The sequence below is a fragment of the Carcharodon carcharias genome, chromosome 5 (genome assembly GCF_017639515.1).
Source record: "Carcharodon carcharias isolate sCarCar2 chromosome 5, sCarCar2.pri, whole genome shotgun sequence".
In the NCBI taxonomy this organism is placed as follows: Eukaryota; Metazoa; Chordata; class Chondrichthyes; order Lamniformes; family Lamnidae; genus Carcharodon; species Carcharodon carcharias.
In genome coordinates, this window is record NC_054471.1 from 131,941,073 (window position 1) to 131,958,300 (window position 17,228).

The 17,228-nt window shown below is 41.5% G+C and overlaps 2 protein-coding genes across 6 annotated transcripts in view; one reads left to right on the forward strand and one right to left on the reverse strand.

The window, feature by feature from the left end:
- cep85l (centrosomal protein 85, like) overlaps positions 1 to 17,228 on the forward strand; it is a 383,155-nt gene that overhangs the window by 177,248 nt on the left and 188,679 nt on the right. The gene's annotated exons all lie outside the window — the stretch shown is intronic.
- pln (phospholamban) overlaps positions 1 to 17,228 on the reverse strand; it is a 37,247-nt gene that overhangs the window by 15,466 nt on the left and 4,553 nt on the right. Inside the window, exons 1-2 of one of the 4 annotated variants that reach the window (XM_041187504.1) lie at positions 7,216 to 7,242; positions 1,250 to 1,309 (exon numbers count right to left, since the gene is read on the reverse strand). The exons of 2 other annotated variants lie outside the window; for them this stretch is intronic. The gene's annotated coding sequence lies outside the window, so the exon portion shown is untranslated. Of the gene's footprint in view, positions 1 to 1,249; positions 1,310 to 7,215; positions 7,243 to 17,228 lie in introns of those variants that run through there. One more of the 4 variants, XM_041187503.1, reaches the window with a different exon arrangement.

Consider the following 17,228-nt stretch of genomic DNA (forward strand, 5'->3'; position numbering starts at 1 on the left):
CAGAATTAACTTCTGTCACATTTAGAACCAAAAGAAAGTTAGAAATAAATAAGTTCTCCTTGAACCATTTGTTTTAAAGTTACTTATCATTCTCTTGACCGTGTCAATCAGAGTCAGGATCACTTGCTTCGTGAGCTCATTCTTGACCTCTGAACTCTGTATATGTGATTAGTAGGAAGTCTATCTGAGGGCCTGTGGTCAACAACATGAATGTGTTGTTGAAATTCAATCTTGTTACAAAAACTCAATGGGCAGGATTTTCCCCTCATCAGGTGGGTGCGACGGGTGGGCCTGGGAACAGCTGCAAAAGGGTCCGCTGCCTTCGATTGGACCCCAACCACATTTTCACGCTGGCTGGTCAATTAATGGCCAGCCAGAGTGAAATGTGTGCTGAGAGCTTCAGTGCTGCTGGGGTGGAGGCGGGGCGAACGCGAGTGCTGAAGTTTGCACATGCATGGGGGTACAATTATATTAATTGTAGAATCTACAATTAATATAAACATGTCCCCACTGAAGAGGGACATGTTAAAGATGAGTTTTTTTTTTTATTCATTGTTCGAAACTTCATCCCGCCCGTGGATGAGGTTTCGCAAAAATTGCAAAGGCTGCCTGGCCTATTTGCCCGTCTGCCAACTGTAAGGTTGGACAGGCAGTGAAAAATTCTACTTAATTAGCTGCTTAAGGGCCTAAATAGGTCTCTTAATAGTTGGCGGGCATGCTGCTGACTCTCCTGCATGCCCGCCAACCAAAGTATCGCACGCTACTTCACACTTGGGCATCGGGCGCATGCCTGCACGCTGAGCTGAAAATCCTGGCCAACTAAATTAAGGCGCGGCAACACAGGCAGAGGGTGGATAAACAGTTACGTTCACATAGGTCACTTGCCTTGGGGATGCCTTGAACTGAATGTTCTCAATTTTAATATGCTTAACTGGGAAGGTGACAATAGCACCCACCCTCCCCTGGACTTGACAAGGAAAGCCTAGGTTCCCATTGCCACAGACCAGCCTTCACTTTCCTGATTGCAAGACCCTTGCAGGACAGCCCTGGCCATCATGAACCTGACCTCAGTTTCTGGCCTCCAGGCCACGTGATCCTCTGCCATTTCCCACCTACTTCCCAGTGGGAACATATGGGACATTGGCCAATGGGTTTTAATTGAGGCTTGAGTGGTAAATTACCCTGAACCTCACTTCTGGAGATGTAGGTGAATTCTGAACTTGCACCATTACTCATTTGCTGAAAATACCTTGGGTTAAAAGTGGGCTGATTATTTTCAAAGGGCTATTTCTTTACCTGCAACCTTCATCTGTAACAATAGAATATGGCAAATTTTAGTTAATTACATAATGGTTCAATGTTTCATTCTCAATCTTATGAATTATTCTTATCATGGCTTCCTTAAGCTATCCTAAATTAAACTTGTATGTTCAAAATTGAAAATAAGTAGTAACTTAGTTTTAAAAAGTTGACCTTTCAAATCTAGACATGACTGTTGGGATATAAGTCTTCTATGTTTCTTGGCTGTCTGCATCCTAAGAGTTTGGGCTGTCTTGCCCCTGTTGCTAGCAAGTTACAACACAAAATGTTCCAAATGACAATGGCCCAGATTTTGCAGTTGTAATGACAATCAAACTGTCAGCTCACCATTATTACTCATCTGGGGAGGTGTACTCACATGCAGAAATCCAGAAGTTACCATCAGTGATCCTACATTTCCCCATAGGATGCACTGTTGAAGTTCCCCTCAAACTGTGATCAGATAGAAACCAATCTCATTGTAAAAAGCCTTGAAAAAGTTGCATTGTGTTGAATAAGGTGTTATTACCTACCCATTAAGCTCATAATTACTGCTAAACAGCCTTATTGTCCCTGAAAAATAATTTTATATTTGTAGAGTGCCAAATTTATCCATTATAATAAAAAAGCACATTTTAAAACAGAATATTTTGTAAAAAACATTGTCTGTGATAAATTACATAAATGATCTCTTTTATATATACATCACCGAGGAGAAATCTACTCTTTAGCATAGATAACAATTGCATTTTATCATCCAAGTCAGTGAGCCAACAGGTGTACTTTTTTCAACTGCAGCCCAATTGTTGCAAAGAATTATCTCAGAAGATAAAGAGATTAGGAATGTTAAGAATTGGCACCTCGTACTTGTCATCCACTTAGTTGGCCATTCTTTCTGCTTTGTATTTACTGTTTGGAGAAAACTCTTGACTGTGATTTATTTTTAATTATTATTCGAATTTGTTTTGCCTCTGCACCTTTGTCACTCTCTATCAAGGTCAGACAAAGTTACATCACTTGAATTTATATTTAACTGAATGATAAATGTAATTTGGCCTTAAAAACAACTTCCTGCGGTTTTTTGAATAAACTGAATGATTAAGCTACAGTTGCGAAATCAGATCTAAAGGACATAACACTGTGACATTGGATTCACTTTGTGGTGTCTTATGTGACAGACATATGTTTGTGAGTTGATTAGCTGTAGACAGAAGTTATCTGGCACTTTTCAGTTATGTGATAGAAGTTATTATTAGATATGACATTAGAGTGTACATGCCAGATATTATTTTTAAAATAAGCCAACAAATGTTCTTGACCCTAGGTAAATGTATTTATTAATGTATCTCAATTTAAATCAAAATTTTTTAAAAGTTGACCATTGAATCAGAGGAGGTCCATCAATTTGTGTTGAATGACTTTCATGATCTGTAGAAATTTGAGAACATTGTGCATCAACTTACTGGGGGTTACCAGAAACTGAACTGGACTAGCCATATAAATACTGTGGCTACAAGAGCAGGTCAGAAGCTAGGTATCCTGCAGCGAGTAACTCACCTCCTGGCTCCCCAAAACCTGTCCACCATCTACAAGGCACAAGTCAGGAGTGTGATGAAATACTCTCCGCTTGCCTGGACGAGTGCTCCAACAACACTCAAGAAGCTTGACACCGTCCAGGACAAAGCAGCCTGATTGATTGGCACCACATCCACAAACCTTTACTCCCTCCACCATCGATGCACAATGGCAGCAGTGTGTACCGTCTACAAGATGCACTGTAGGAACTCACCAAGGCTTCTTAGATAGCACCTTCCAAACCCATTACCACTACCATCTATAAGGACAAGGGCAGCAGACACATGGGAACATTACCACCTGGAAGTTACCCTTCAAGCCACTCACCACCCTGACTTGGAAATATATCACCGTTCCTTCACTGTCGCTAGGTCAAAACCCTGGAATTCCAACCCTAACAAGACTCTGGTTGAACCTACACCACATGGACTGCAGCTGTTCAAGAAGCCAGCTCACCACCACCTTCTCAAGGGCAATTAGGGATGGGCATTAAACGCTGGCCTAGCCAGCGATGCCCATATCCCGTGAATGAATAAAATAAAAAGCGGTTTCATTCCGACCATTGCTGATCTGCTCTTGGCCTCAACTCCGCTTTCTAATGAAATAATTCAGCTATGCTCAAATAAAGCTAGAGATAAGGTTTTATGTGATACATTACATTCTACTGCACCTCTTTTGTGTAAAACCAAGGCCAGAATTCTATGGAGTTGGCAGAAGTTCTATTGGTGGGGTCAAAAGCAGAGGACAACCAGAAAGCTGGCTGCTCAGCAGCCTCAGCAGCAGCACCGCTAGTGGTGGTCATTGTTGGGGCTGCACCTAGAGGATGAGGGTCCATCAATGGCCTTGTGCCCTTGAAGACAGGTAATTAGGTCTGGGGATGCCAGGGCCAGACAGGCAGACCCCAGGAGAAAGGGTGGGGGCGGTCACTGAGGACAGGCAACGACATTGCTATGGGGACAACTATTGCTAATGGGGTGGACAGGGGCCCTCCAGGTCCAAAGAGTACTTAATGTCCCCCCACCCGGCCGCTGTTAGTGAAATGCTAGCAGAGGAGGGAAGAAACTCTTTATTGGCAACGTAAGTGGCTCAATTGGGCTCCAGGCAAGCGAGCTTTCTGCCACTTTTCCCACTGCTGGCAAAATGGCATGGCTGTGGGAAGATGTCAAGCTTTTGCCAGCCTTTCTGCCACCCAGCTCATCCCCAAAGGGCTGGTATAATTCGGCCCCAAGTCATACTGAGTGACAATCCATTGACATTATTGAAACTCCATGCATTCACGATATTGATATAGGAGGTTCATAAACATACAAATGAACAAGCTCCTAATAAACTCTTTCCACCTAGACAGAATTTCCAATTGAACATTCTTGGCTCCCACAGCATGGATTCTAAAGGGCTCAAGGCATTTCAGGATAGGTCAAAAAGTGGAGTTGATGTAGAAGATCATGATCTTTTTGAATGGCGAAACAGACTTGAGGACCATTTGGCTGACTTGTGATATCATTGCTTATGCACTTATGATGTAAGCACATTGCAGTTCCACATTTGTTTTGCCACAATGTCAATGAAAAGTCCAAAATATATATTGAATTCTATTGCATTTGATGACACTATTTTACAAGAATAGAAATGGAAAACTGCTGTATAATTTATTAACTTACAATGGAACCTCAGACAACATGATGATTGTGGGGAGGTTTATGGCTATTATTTTACAAACGTGAGATTATTTAAAAGTTGTGAAAATTAGGAGGGATGTAAGGCCAATCATTGAATCTAGCCTACTTTATTTAGCTTACTCCATTTACCCTATGTTCAGCTGTTCTGAGTAGGACCTTCTGCTGATGAATAACGATAGAATATAGTTCTCCTCTGATTGATCTTCATCATTGACTCTGCTGTGGTTCACTAAAAAAAGTTATCTGTCCTAGAATTTATATAATGAGAAGTAAAATCATTCATTTTTATTACCTTATATAGATAGTGACCTTTTCTGCTGCCATTCAAGGACTTGCTTTTAAAAAAATATTTGCAGCACAAAACAAATTAATAGCATTTTCAGTATAAAACAGTGTGGAGCTTTATGGTTGTGTTGAAGGTCATATTGCCTGCATTTCATTTCTCATAGTTTTACCCACCACTAGATAAACTAGACAAATGGCTCTTAAAAGTTGATTTGGAGATTATAATCATTTGAAAGACGAGCCATACATAGAAGAATCATTTGTGGTCTATTATTAAAGACCTCAGATAAGGTCTGTTCTTTGAAAACTGGCCCAATCTGTTTCAAGCTTGTATATACAATAGTGCAGTTACCAGCAGTGCAACAAATCTTTATGTTAAAAAAAATAAACAGCACTTGATGTCTAGTTTGTGAGTGCACTTTACATTTTGATACTGGCATGGAGGAGGTCTGCACATTTTCCAAGATGGCGCCATTGAACCATTTTAGTAACGCACTTGCTGTTAAAGTATAACTGATCTACATCCTGCTTACTGAGGTAATTAATCTAATGGTCAATTAAAATGATTTTTTTTCAAACAAGCTTTTTTTATGTAGCCATCTGATGGAAAAAGATTTCTTAGACTGAGGGGGAGATTTGTTTTATCCTCCAGCAGTAAGCCAGCTTAATGAAAATTTAAAGTGAAGAAATAACAATAGGTAAGAAGGTTTGAGTTATGACCCTGGTGTTGGCTTATTCATTGAAAGATATATATTTGGATTCAACATTACTGAAATTAGGCAGGGAAACATCATTTCCATTTGGAAGTAAAAACTGCACCTTACAAGTTACACAGTGCACAAATGAGAAGAATGTCATTGGGACCCTAATTGTTTCATTCACCTTCTCATGTTTAGCCTTGTCTCCTCTAGATAGCATTTTAAATAAAACAATAATACTATGTAATAAAAGGAATGAAAAGGTTTCTCCATGGAATGTCAAGAGAGCAGTATAACTTCTCATTATACATTGATGGTACTTGTAAACTGGTATGTTTGGGGGGAGAACTCTAATTTTCATATTTTTTTCTCCTATCCTTACTTATCATGCTGGGTCTGCATTTTTAGGTTTTTTTTTCACTTGAATGCACTCATATGGTACATTTCTGCAACTACTTGACATAGGAGCACTTCACTGCCACATTTGATGAAGCAAGCAATCTGCTTTCCTCCTCATAACAATGATCCCTACTCAAGACTTCTAGCACCATGAGCAAATTTGAGCTCACTAATTCAACTTTTAGATAACCATTTCTCTTAATCAATTTAGGTCTTTATTATTTGCTGTATATTATTTTGGCAAAAGAGTTCCTTTCTCCTTTGTTTTCTCTGTGATGTCAGACCATTGCTCTGATATTCAGATTTGAATGACCTGCAATTTCCTCTATTTAAATAATAGGAAGAGTGAACCCATCATCTTTGGTTCCTGAATTGTTCTTCATACTCTTACAGCCCAGTCCATCCGCTCCCTAAACAGTCTGGTTCCTAGCCTGGAATCAGACCATTACAAATTTGGCATCCTACTTTACTCCAGCCTGACCTTCTGACCTTATATCCTAACAAAGACTGTCTACTTCGACCTTTCATCCATACTTTTATCACTTCCAGGTTCGACTATTGCAATGCTCACCTGGCAAATCTCCCAACCTCCACTCTCTGTAAACAATTCCATTAATCTTCTAAGCTCTTCTGCTCATAGCTGATCCCACACCAAATCCAAGTCTCTCATCACCCTGTCCTTGCTGATCTTGTCCTGTTTCCTCTCCCAAAATTCTCATCCTTATCATTAACTTCCTTCATACCCTCACTTATACCTCTTTTTGTAACATCTTCTAACTCTACATCTTCTGCTTTATAATGGAAAGAATATAGGACCTGAAACTTTGCTCCAATGTAGTTCAGCCTCAGACAACGATTGGATAGGGGTTAAAGTCAGGACAAGGAAGTGGAATTTGTGGTTGGTCCTCTCAATGTTGAGCTGCAGGAAGTTAGGACTAAACCAAACTTGGATGTTGGACAAACACTCTGACAGCACAAAGGGGTTGAGAGACGGGTGTAGAGCAGCTAAAGGCTATTAGATGGAACAAGCCTGTCCTTTTTCAGTAACTAGTATTCTCACCATATCCTCAAATTTGATTTACCTTTGGAAATATACCTCATTGTGTCTTGAATTTTTTATGCTGTCTGGTTCACATGCCTTTCCTAGTAACGTATTTCACAAGTCTACATTAAACTTTCTCTGAAAGGTTCCATCTGACTTTGTACCCCTAACATCTTAATTTTTAAGTTGTGTCCGAAGGAATAAAGTTCCTTATTTAGGAATAAAGTACTTTTGTTACCTGAGTGCAAGGTATGTTTTTTTCTTCAGAATCTTGGTTGGACATGATGTGAACAGTCTGAAAGAATTTAGATTTGCTTATTTTACTGCATGTTATCATGACCATGGGGCTTGAGAAAAACGTTTGAAGTGGATGTATAGACTCACAAATGTTAACAGCTGGCTACATTTAGTGCCGTATGACCTACATCACCATGACACAATGACTGGAATGCAGATGCTACCCTGCTGATAATTCTGTCACACGCTCTTTGTGGAGCTTGTTTACTTCCTGAGGTCCCATTACTGTACAGAATATGATCTAACAGTGAAACTATTCAGGATATTCTCCAAACCAATATTTTCATTTCTTATTACAGATTAGGATTCAGAAAAATTATAAGTATTATTGAAGCTTCACTGCTGAATATATTTGAATGGACTTTTCATTTTTGTATGAAACACTGGTCCAAGCCACAAAAGGCAGACTGATTTATTTAATCAGATAATAATAGAGTGGCCACTGTTTATTTTCCGCCATGGTAGAAAAAGGTATGTGCTAAAATATAGTTTTGGGAGCTGAGCCTTTATGCTGCTTTCAGGCTCTCTATTGCAGTGAAATTAAACTGATGTATTATTCATTACAATCATTAACAGGTAAGCCAAGAACCTTATTTGAATAAATTGGAATGTGGGTAGATTATAAAATCTTTATTATCTTTGTTTCATTAAATTTGCTAGCACAAATTTCTTTTATTAATGAACAGATGCTGACAACAAAGATGACTGCCATGATTAAAACAGAAAATGCTATAAATACTTGACAGTTCTGGCAGCATCTGTGAAGAGAGAAACAGCGATAACATTTCAGGTCAATGACATTCCATCAGAACTCTGATGAAAGGTCATCGACTTGAAGCATTGGCCAGAATGTTCCTTTCTAGAGCCTAAGTTCAGTGGCGGACATGGAAGTGAGAGTGATTTCCACTGGAGGTCGGAACAGTTAACCATGCACGATCTTGCACAGTTCAGTTCATTAAATATGGATCCACGAGGAGCTCACTAATTCACGTGGTGGGGCAGGCAGGAAGTCTTTACCTGACAGGATCAAAGGTGCGGGTGCCATTTTTAAAGGGCACCCGGACAGCCTGCATTATCCCTTGCACCTTTGCCCGGCCACTGCACCAACTTTCTCTGCTAATGCTTCTTCCCTTCCTTGGTCATTCTCCATGCAACTTTCACTGTCACCGCCTGGTCTCAAGCATAGGCTTGCAAGCTCCCCAAAGAGGACAATTCAGTAGCTACTCACTGTTCATCATAGAAGAAGTCTCCCTCTCCAGGTCCGCGCCACTTATGTGCAGTTGTAAAAGTGAATGTTCTAATTTCTTGGTAGTGGGGAACTTAATTTGGAGGAGGAACTTAATTCCGGTGAGCTGGCCTTTCAATGAGCATACATGACATGATAATGCAAGCAAAAGAGCTTCCTGACATTGTTGGTCAAGAAATTTGATCCACCTTTAACCCACCTGTAAAGCCCTGAGGACTTAATTGATAAGTTCATCCGCCATCAGGAAACTGGTTTTTGATATCACACCAAATTAAATTCCCCTGCCTTCCCAAGCTTCCCGCTGCTAATGGGATGGAAATATTCCACCCATTAACTCTATTTCTCTCTATAGATGCTGCCAAATCCTTTGACGATTTCAAGCATTTTTTGTTTTCATTTCAGGTTTCCAGTATCCGCTGGGGAGAATCTTCGGCTTGGCGAGCGGGTCCTGCCCCCGCTAGCTGAGGCATAAAATGACGCGGGATGACATCGGGCGTGCGTCCCGACGTCACCATGCACTCGGCTGCATGCACACTGAACTGTTAAAGGCCTATTAAGGCCATTTAACAAACAATTAAAATAATTAACGGAGCTGCCTGTCCAACCTTAAGGTTGGCGGGCAGGCGAAGACCCAGGTGGCCTTCGCATTTTTCATGGAACATTATCCTCGGGCGGGATGAGGTTTCATGAATGATTTTAAATTTTCTGAAAAATTTTTATTGAAGTTAATGCACATGTCCCAGCTCATGTGACAGTTTCACATGAGGGGACATGTCATAACAATTTTTTCAACACTTTATTGAACTGTTAAAACTTAAAACCAATCTCCCTGAGACACAGAGGTGCCTTAGGGAGATTTCTGCACTCTTTCACATGCATGCATGAATGAACACACTCCCCGACTCAGGGAACACCGGCCCTCCCCCTTGCCCACACAGGGAGTGCATAGCGCATAAAATGGCAGTGCAGACCCGATCGGGGGCGCTGATTAGGTCTGCACTGTCCACGCACAATCCCGCTGCCGGGGGCAAAATTCTACACACAGTATTTGTTTATGAGCGCCATAATAGCTCTTGCATTACTCAATTAAATTTTTTGTTTTGCTTCACATTTTAATAATAGAAAATAAAACTCACTTTCATTCCTGATATTGAGCTTTCAATTTCAACAAATCTAGAACTCTTATGCATTCAATGTTTTCATGATAGTTCCAGAAAATCACATAAAATGCTTCTACAATATTGGTGACACATTTTATTTATCTTATTAATTTATATTATTAATTACCATTAATTCTTCATAGTCCCAATTTGTCATATTTGTCAGCATTTTAACATGTATTTCTACAGTAGAAACTTACAGAGATAATTCCCAAAGTTGAACTTTACTTAAGCTTTATTTGGAAACTCCAAATTCTGAAACAGGTTTAATGACACAGATGGCCCATACCTTTAATAATGTTTGATGTTCTACATTTGACAATGCTTATAGACATGTCTGTTGTACATTGGCAGTAACACATCAACATGATATGTGTCTTATTGTATTACGCTTGTGGTGATTGTAATTGTTCATTTGTGTTCATTTTTAAAACTGACATTAATTTTTATGTTCTTTAATCTGTATGACTTCTGCAATGGTTTACTGGCAACTTGTTCTCAACTGTCTGTTTTCCTAGTGGTCTGTGAGAGCAAAAATCTCTATGTTGTCCAATTCTCCCATGTCCTGTATATTGGTTATGTATTTATCTAGGTACCTATTCTCCGCATTGACTAAAGAAGAGCTTAGTGTACTAATGTATTTATTTCATATTTATCTTTGAAACACAAAGCAAGCTGATTTTTTAGTGACAATTCAGCCAAACAATAATTTTAAATGTGTGCAAGATAAATGTATGGAAAATATATTAATTGATTAAACTGACCTGACAGGTTTTAGTGTTAGAAATAAAAACCAGTTTAAGGCTAGAACTTTCGGCTCAGCCCCTGCTCGCTGAGGCGTAAAATGACGCAGGGTGATGTTGGGCATATGTCCTGACATGAGCGCGTGTCATTCAGATTTTCAGTTCAGGGAGCGCCCGCCAAACTATCAAAAGCTCATTAAGGCCAGTTAACAATCAATTATATCATTGGCCTGAGCTGTCCATCCAACCTTAAGGTTGGTGGGCAGGCGAAGAGCCCAGGCGGCCTTTGCATTTATCTATGGGGGGAATGTGATTTCATGAACGTTTTTAAAGTGTTGGAAAATTTTTTATTAACATAAATGCCATGCCCCAGCTCATGTGACAGTTTCTCATGAGGGGACATGTTGTTAAAATTTTTTTCTCACTTTATTCAATGTTTTATATGTGAAACTAATCTCCCTGAGGAGCTCTGTGCCTCAGGGAGATTTCTGAGCTCTTTCCCGCGCACGCACAAAAGAGTGCAGGCGCCGACTCAGTCTACTCCCTTGCCCGCACAGGGAGTGCTCAGCCTTAATTGGCCTGCCCATGTAAAATGGTGATGCCCAGGTGATCGGGGGCACTGATCGGCTGCGCGCCCGCCCCCACACAACCCCCCCCGGACTGTAAGAAAAGAATTCATTGACCATATGGCCAAGTATATCATTAGGCTTTTGTAATTTGTTTTATTGCATTTTTTCCAGATCCCAAAATATACATTAAAAACCAAATGCAACCAGTAAAAAATATTCGTAGGCAAGGGATAAATATATAGACAATAGAAGAGTAAGTTTTGGGTTGGGGAATTTGAATAGCGGTCACCATGTGGAGCTTTGTGGTAAGAATTGACTTTCATAATGTTGTCATATAATGGCCAGAAGAACTCTTATCCCTGTCTCATACCATTTAATTTCAAATAACAGAATTTAGAATTCCTCTGAATTTCACTGCACGTAGCCCCTAGGCATCCTTGTTGTGATGAGTACAAAGAAAACTCTTGCCCTTGTGAGATGGGCTTGGCAGGGGTGGGCGGGGGCGGTCAGAAAGCCAACTGCTGCCTGCGATCAAGGCTGGAAGGCGATTTCACACTGGCGGGGCAATTAAGGCCCGTCCAGTGTGAAACAAGAGCGGAGCGCTCAGCGCTGCCTGTGCGGGTGGGTTGGGGGTGGAGTGCGAGCGGGGCAAGTGCGACCTTCGAGCATATGCACAAGTACGCACTTCATAATCTCCCTGAAGCACAGAGCTGCCTCAGGGAGATGAAGGGCAGAATTCTGCCCTTGGTGTGCGGACTCGGCGGGTGCGGTTAGGGATGGTTGGGAAGCCGACCACCACCCGTGATCAAGGCCAAAAGGCAATTTCACGCTAGTGGGCTAATTAGGGCCCACTCAGCATGAAACATGAGCGGCAGCACTCAGTGTTGCCTGTGTGGATGGGATGAGGAGGATGAGTTAGGCGAGCGTGAGCTTCGCACATGTTCACAGAGCTATCTCAGGGAGATGAAGATTTATTTAAAAAAAGAACTTAAAGATGTAATAAAACATGGCCCCACATGTGACATGTTATAAATTAAGTTTTAAAATTTTTACTTTATTTTTATTTGCTTTAGGAAACCTCATCCCACCCGTGGATGAGGCTTCCTAAAATGTGCAAAGGCTGCTTGGCCTTTTTGCCTGCCTGCCAACCGTAAGGTTGGATGGGCAGTGAAAAAATTAACTAAATTGATAATTTAATAGCCTTAACAGGCCTTCTTAATTGTCAGTGGGCACGCTGCCAACTCTGGTGCATGCCTGCCTACAGAAATATCGCGCAACTACACGCTGATGTTGGGACGCTTGCCCGCTGAGCTAAAAATTTTGCCCATGGTTCTGTATGACCTCACTGTTCCCAAAGTCAATTTTTTATCTTGGAGATGACTAAAATAAGCCTTAACCAATAGGAAAGTCTGTGAAATTACAAAGAGAAACAAGTTCATGTAAAAATATGGGCCCGAAACTGCAATTAATTTTTGTCTTTATAAATATACTCTTATTCAATATATTTTCAAATATTTTCTATTGTAGCCTTTAGTCTATTGAATAAATGAAGATTCTGTGTGAATAGCACTGGTGATATTTTGAACATTCATTGCTGCATTAATAGAATACAAATCCATAAGAGCTTCAGACTTATATAGTCAATATTGTATGATATATTTTAGCTGATGTAGCAGTAACCTATTCACCTCAGCATCGTTAAGTTAGAGAAAGGAAAATAATCTGCTAAGGTTCTCAATTCTGATCATTAGTCAGTGAATCTTGCAGATGTGTGAATGACAATTGAGGACTAGATTTAGGGTGTGCCCCAGTTATACTCATTGGTAGACCATATACCAGGTTCACCTGGCCTTCAGGTTGCTGAGTGATAGAAAGGTCAGAGATGAGGAACCTCCTGGCATGAGGAAACCCTCTCTTGATCACGCCTCCTCCTTCATCATGGATAATGATTATAGAGAAGTGGTAGCCAGCAGAATTCTGAGCAGACTGTTCCCTCATTAGGCCTACTTTCCACCTTGAATTGCTATTGGAGGCCAAAGATTTTCACCCCATCATTGCCTAGATTCACACATGGATGAGGTAGTGGAGAGAACCTAGTGATAAAAGATCTTTCTACTCAGCAGCACTGAGGAGTAGGAGAGAAAACTGGAAGGGAAAAATAATCCAAAAATTTTTCCAGTGTAGCTCTGTTTTACCTGGGAAGTCCTGTTTAATTTTATAGGGTACAGTAGCTGGCAGCAGTCAGCTGCAACTGCTTAATCGCAACTTTATATTGTCCTTTATCCTGATGAAAACAATCTATTTAGAACCTGACTTGGTCAAAATGTTTCTGATTAATTGAATCATCAGAGCTTTCAGAGCAGAGATGGCTTCTGTCATGCAGCATCTTCAAATCTGGATTTTCTAAATTATTTTGTTTTATTGATTCTCCCTCAGACTTCTCCAAACTACTCCAAGGTTACACACTGTTCCTTGCAGGAAATGTGGTAGAAAGATCATTTGTCCCATCCCTCCACCATTGCCACTCTTGAACCAGTTGTTCACCGACTTCCATTTTTCGCTCTTTTCCTGAGGGAGGAGATACCTGTTCTTGGTTTGGTATCTCCTGAGTCCCGAACACATGGCTTAGTTTGAAAATGCACAGTGCACGAATTGGTGAGCATACGCCACACCCTAGCAATCCATGGAGCACAGTAGTAGAGCACTAAACCATTGTACGTTGCTTGTACTTATATTTTAAAATGTAGTTTAATTTTCTGATTCCACCATTTTGGTAAAGGAGAAATATCAATCAAAGAAATTGCTGGACATTAATGATGGGTAGAATACAAATGCCCTGGTATTGACAAGAATCTCTGTAAAGACTCCTGTGATAAGAAACATAATTGTGCCTTCATTCACAAGGACTCAACACAATAATGTTATCAATTTAAAATCCCATGAGCATGAGATCAAAGGCAGGGTCAAACTGTGGAACCATGAAATGCAGATTTTAAAAATTACCTCTTAAAAATAAAATTGCAACCATCAATTTACCAATTAATCCTGGAGTCCAAATTTAGTTAGGATTTTTCTATGTTCAGAAATTCATTGCTGGGAAGTTTTTGCCAACATTGCAAAGATGATCATTGCACAAATGCAAGGCTAAATTGTTTACAGCTCTGTTCACAATGCAGGGTTTTAACAGGAAAGGACACTAATTCAGAGTTGAAATTTGTCTGCTCAATTTATGGCGTTCCAAAATTTCTGAAAATATCACCAGAAAATCGGGGATGACACAAATCACAGGTATTGATCATCTCCAATCTGTACACACCATTTCAAAATTTACCCCACAATTCGCTATTCTTGCTTTTGTTTTGCAGTTATTATTATTCAGCTTTGTCCTAAACAGTTGTGTGAATTTGATACTTTGCCTCCTTCTTAGGGGGAGGCGATGGCATAATGGTAGTTTTGCTGGACTAGTGATCTAGGGACCCAGGGTAATGCTTTGTGGATCCGGGTTCAAATCCCGTCACGGCAGATGATGGATTTGAATTCAACTAATGATCTGAAATTAAAAGCCTGATATGATGACCATGAAACCATTTTCGATTGTTGTAAAAATGCATCTGGTTCATTAGTGTTATTTAGGGAAGGAAATCTGTCATCCTTACCTGGTCTGGTTGACACATGATTCCAGACCCCACAGCACAACTCAGACTCTTAAATGCCCTCTGAAATGGGGCATTCACTCAGCCACTCAGTTGTAACAAGCCGCTACAAAATCACAAAAAAGGAATGAAACTGGATGGACCAACTGGCATTGACCTAGGCACCGGAAACGATAATGGCAATCTCAGCCCTGTCGACCCTGCAAAGTCCTCCTTACATCTGGGGGCTAGTTCCAAAATTGAGAGAGCTGTCTCACAGACTAGTCAAGCAACAGCCTGACATAGTCATCCTCACGGTATCATATCCCCCACTCTACCATTATCATCAAGCCAGGTGATCAATCCTGGTTCAATGAAGAGTGCAAGAGGGTATGCCAGGAACAGTATCAGGCATACCTAATAATGAAGTGTCAACCTGGTGAAGCTATAACACAGTATAACATACTTGTGTGCCGAACAGATAAGCAGCAAGTGATAGACAGAGTTAAGTGATCCCACAACCAATGGGTCAGATCTAAGCTGTGCAGTCCTGCCACATCTAGCCGTTGAATGGTGGTGGACAATTAAGCAACTCACTGGAGGAGGAGGCTCCACAAATATCCTCATCCTCAATGATGGGGGAACCCAGCACTTCAGTGCAAAAGATAAGGCTGAAGCATTTGCTACAATTTTCAGCCAGAAGTGCCATGTGGATGATACATCTTGGCCTCCTCCGCAGGTCCCCAGTATCACAGATGCCTGTCTTCAGCTGATTTGATTCACTCCATGTGATATCAAGAAACGACGGAAGGCACTGGATACTGCAAAGGCTATGGGCCCTAACAATATTCTGGCAATAGTACTGAAGTCTTGTGCTCCAGAACTTGCCGCGGCCCTGTCCAAGCTGTTCCAGTGCAGCTACAACACTGGCATCGACCCGGAAAATTGGAAAATTGCCCAGGTATGTCCTGTACACAAAAATCTGGACAAATCCAACCCAGCCAATTACCGCCACATCAGTCTATTCTCAATCATCAGTAAAGTAATGGAAGGGGTCATCAACAGTGCTATCAAACGACACTTGCTTACCAATAACCTTAGCAGTAACCATGCTCACTGACAGCCAGTTTGGGTTCTGCCAGGGCCACTCAGCTCCTGACCTCATTACAGCCTTGGTTCAAACATGGACAAAAGTTCTGAACTCCTGAGGTGGAGTGAGAATGACTGCCCTTGGCATCAACGCAGCATTTGACAGTGTGGCATCAAGGAGCCCTAGCAAAACTGGAGTCAATGGGAATCAGGGGGAAAACTTTCCACTTGTTGGAGGGCAGTCATCTCAGCTCCAGGACATCACTGCAGGAGTTCCTCAGGGTAGTATCCTCGGAACAACCATCTTCAGCTGCTTCATCAATGACCTTCCTTCCATCATAAGGTCAGAAGTGAGGATAGCCGCTAATGATTACAAAATGTTCCGCATCATTCACGACTCCTCAGATACTGAGACAGTCCACGTCCAAATGCAGCAAGACCTGGACAATATCGAGGCTTGGGCTGACAAGTGGCAAGTAATATTTGCACCACACAAGTGTCAGGCAATGACCTTCTCCAACAAGAGAGAATCCAACCATCACCCCTTGGTGTTCAATGGCATTACCATCACTGAATCCACCAGTGTCAACATCCTGGGGGCTTACCATTGACCAGAAACTGAAACAGACTAACCGTATAAATACTGTGGCTACAAGATCAGTTTAGAGGCTAGGAATAGTGCGATGAGTAACCCACTTCCTGACTCCCGAAGCTGTCCACCATCTACAAGGCACAAGTCAGGAGTGTGTTGGAATACTCCCCACTTGGCTGGTTGATTGCAGCTCCTATAACACTCAAGAAGCTTGATGCCATCCAGGGCAAAGCAATCCACTTGGTTGGCACCACATCCACAAACATTCACTCCCTCCAACACTGATGCACAGTAGCAGCAGTGTGTACCATCTAAAAGATGCACTGCAGGAATTCACCAAGGCTCCTTAGACAGCACCTTCCAAACACACGACCACTACCATCTAGAAGGGCAAGGCAGCAGATAGATGGGAAAACCATCACCTGGAAGTTTCCCTCCAAGTCACTCACAATCCTGACTTGGAAGTACATCGCTGTTCCTTGACTGTCGCTGGGTCAAAATCCTGGAACTCCCTTCTTAACAGCACTGTAGATGTACCTACACCACATGGACTGCAGCGGTTTGAGAAGGCAGCTCACCATCACCTTCGCAGGGGAACTAGAGATGTGCAATAAATGCTGGCTCAGCCAGTGAAGCCCACATCCCATGAATGAATTTTTAAAAATTACCACTGGCTTTGGAACCCTAAGATTGGGATGAAATGGGAGTCCCAAGCCCGCACTTGCTGGTAGAGGGACAGGTTCAGCAATTTTACTGGAGGAGGCCTCCTAATTGGCTGCCCCTTGGCTTGCCATTCAATTAAGCAAAGCGGGTGGGCTCCTGCTGCTGCCAGCCCGGTCAGAGGGTCAACGGAGAGACGTGGATGCTGCTGGGGCAGATAGAACCATAAAACCATAGAAAATATACAGTACAGGAAGAGGTCT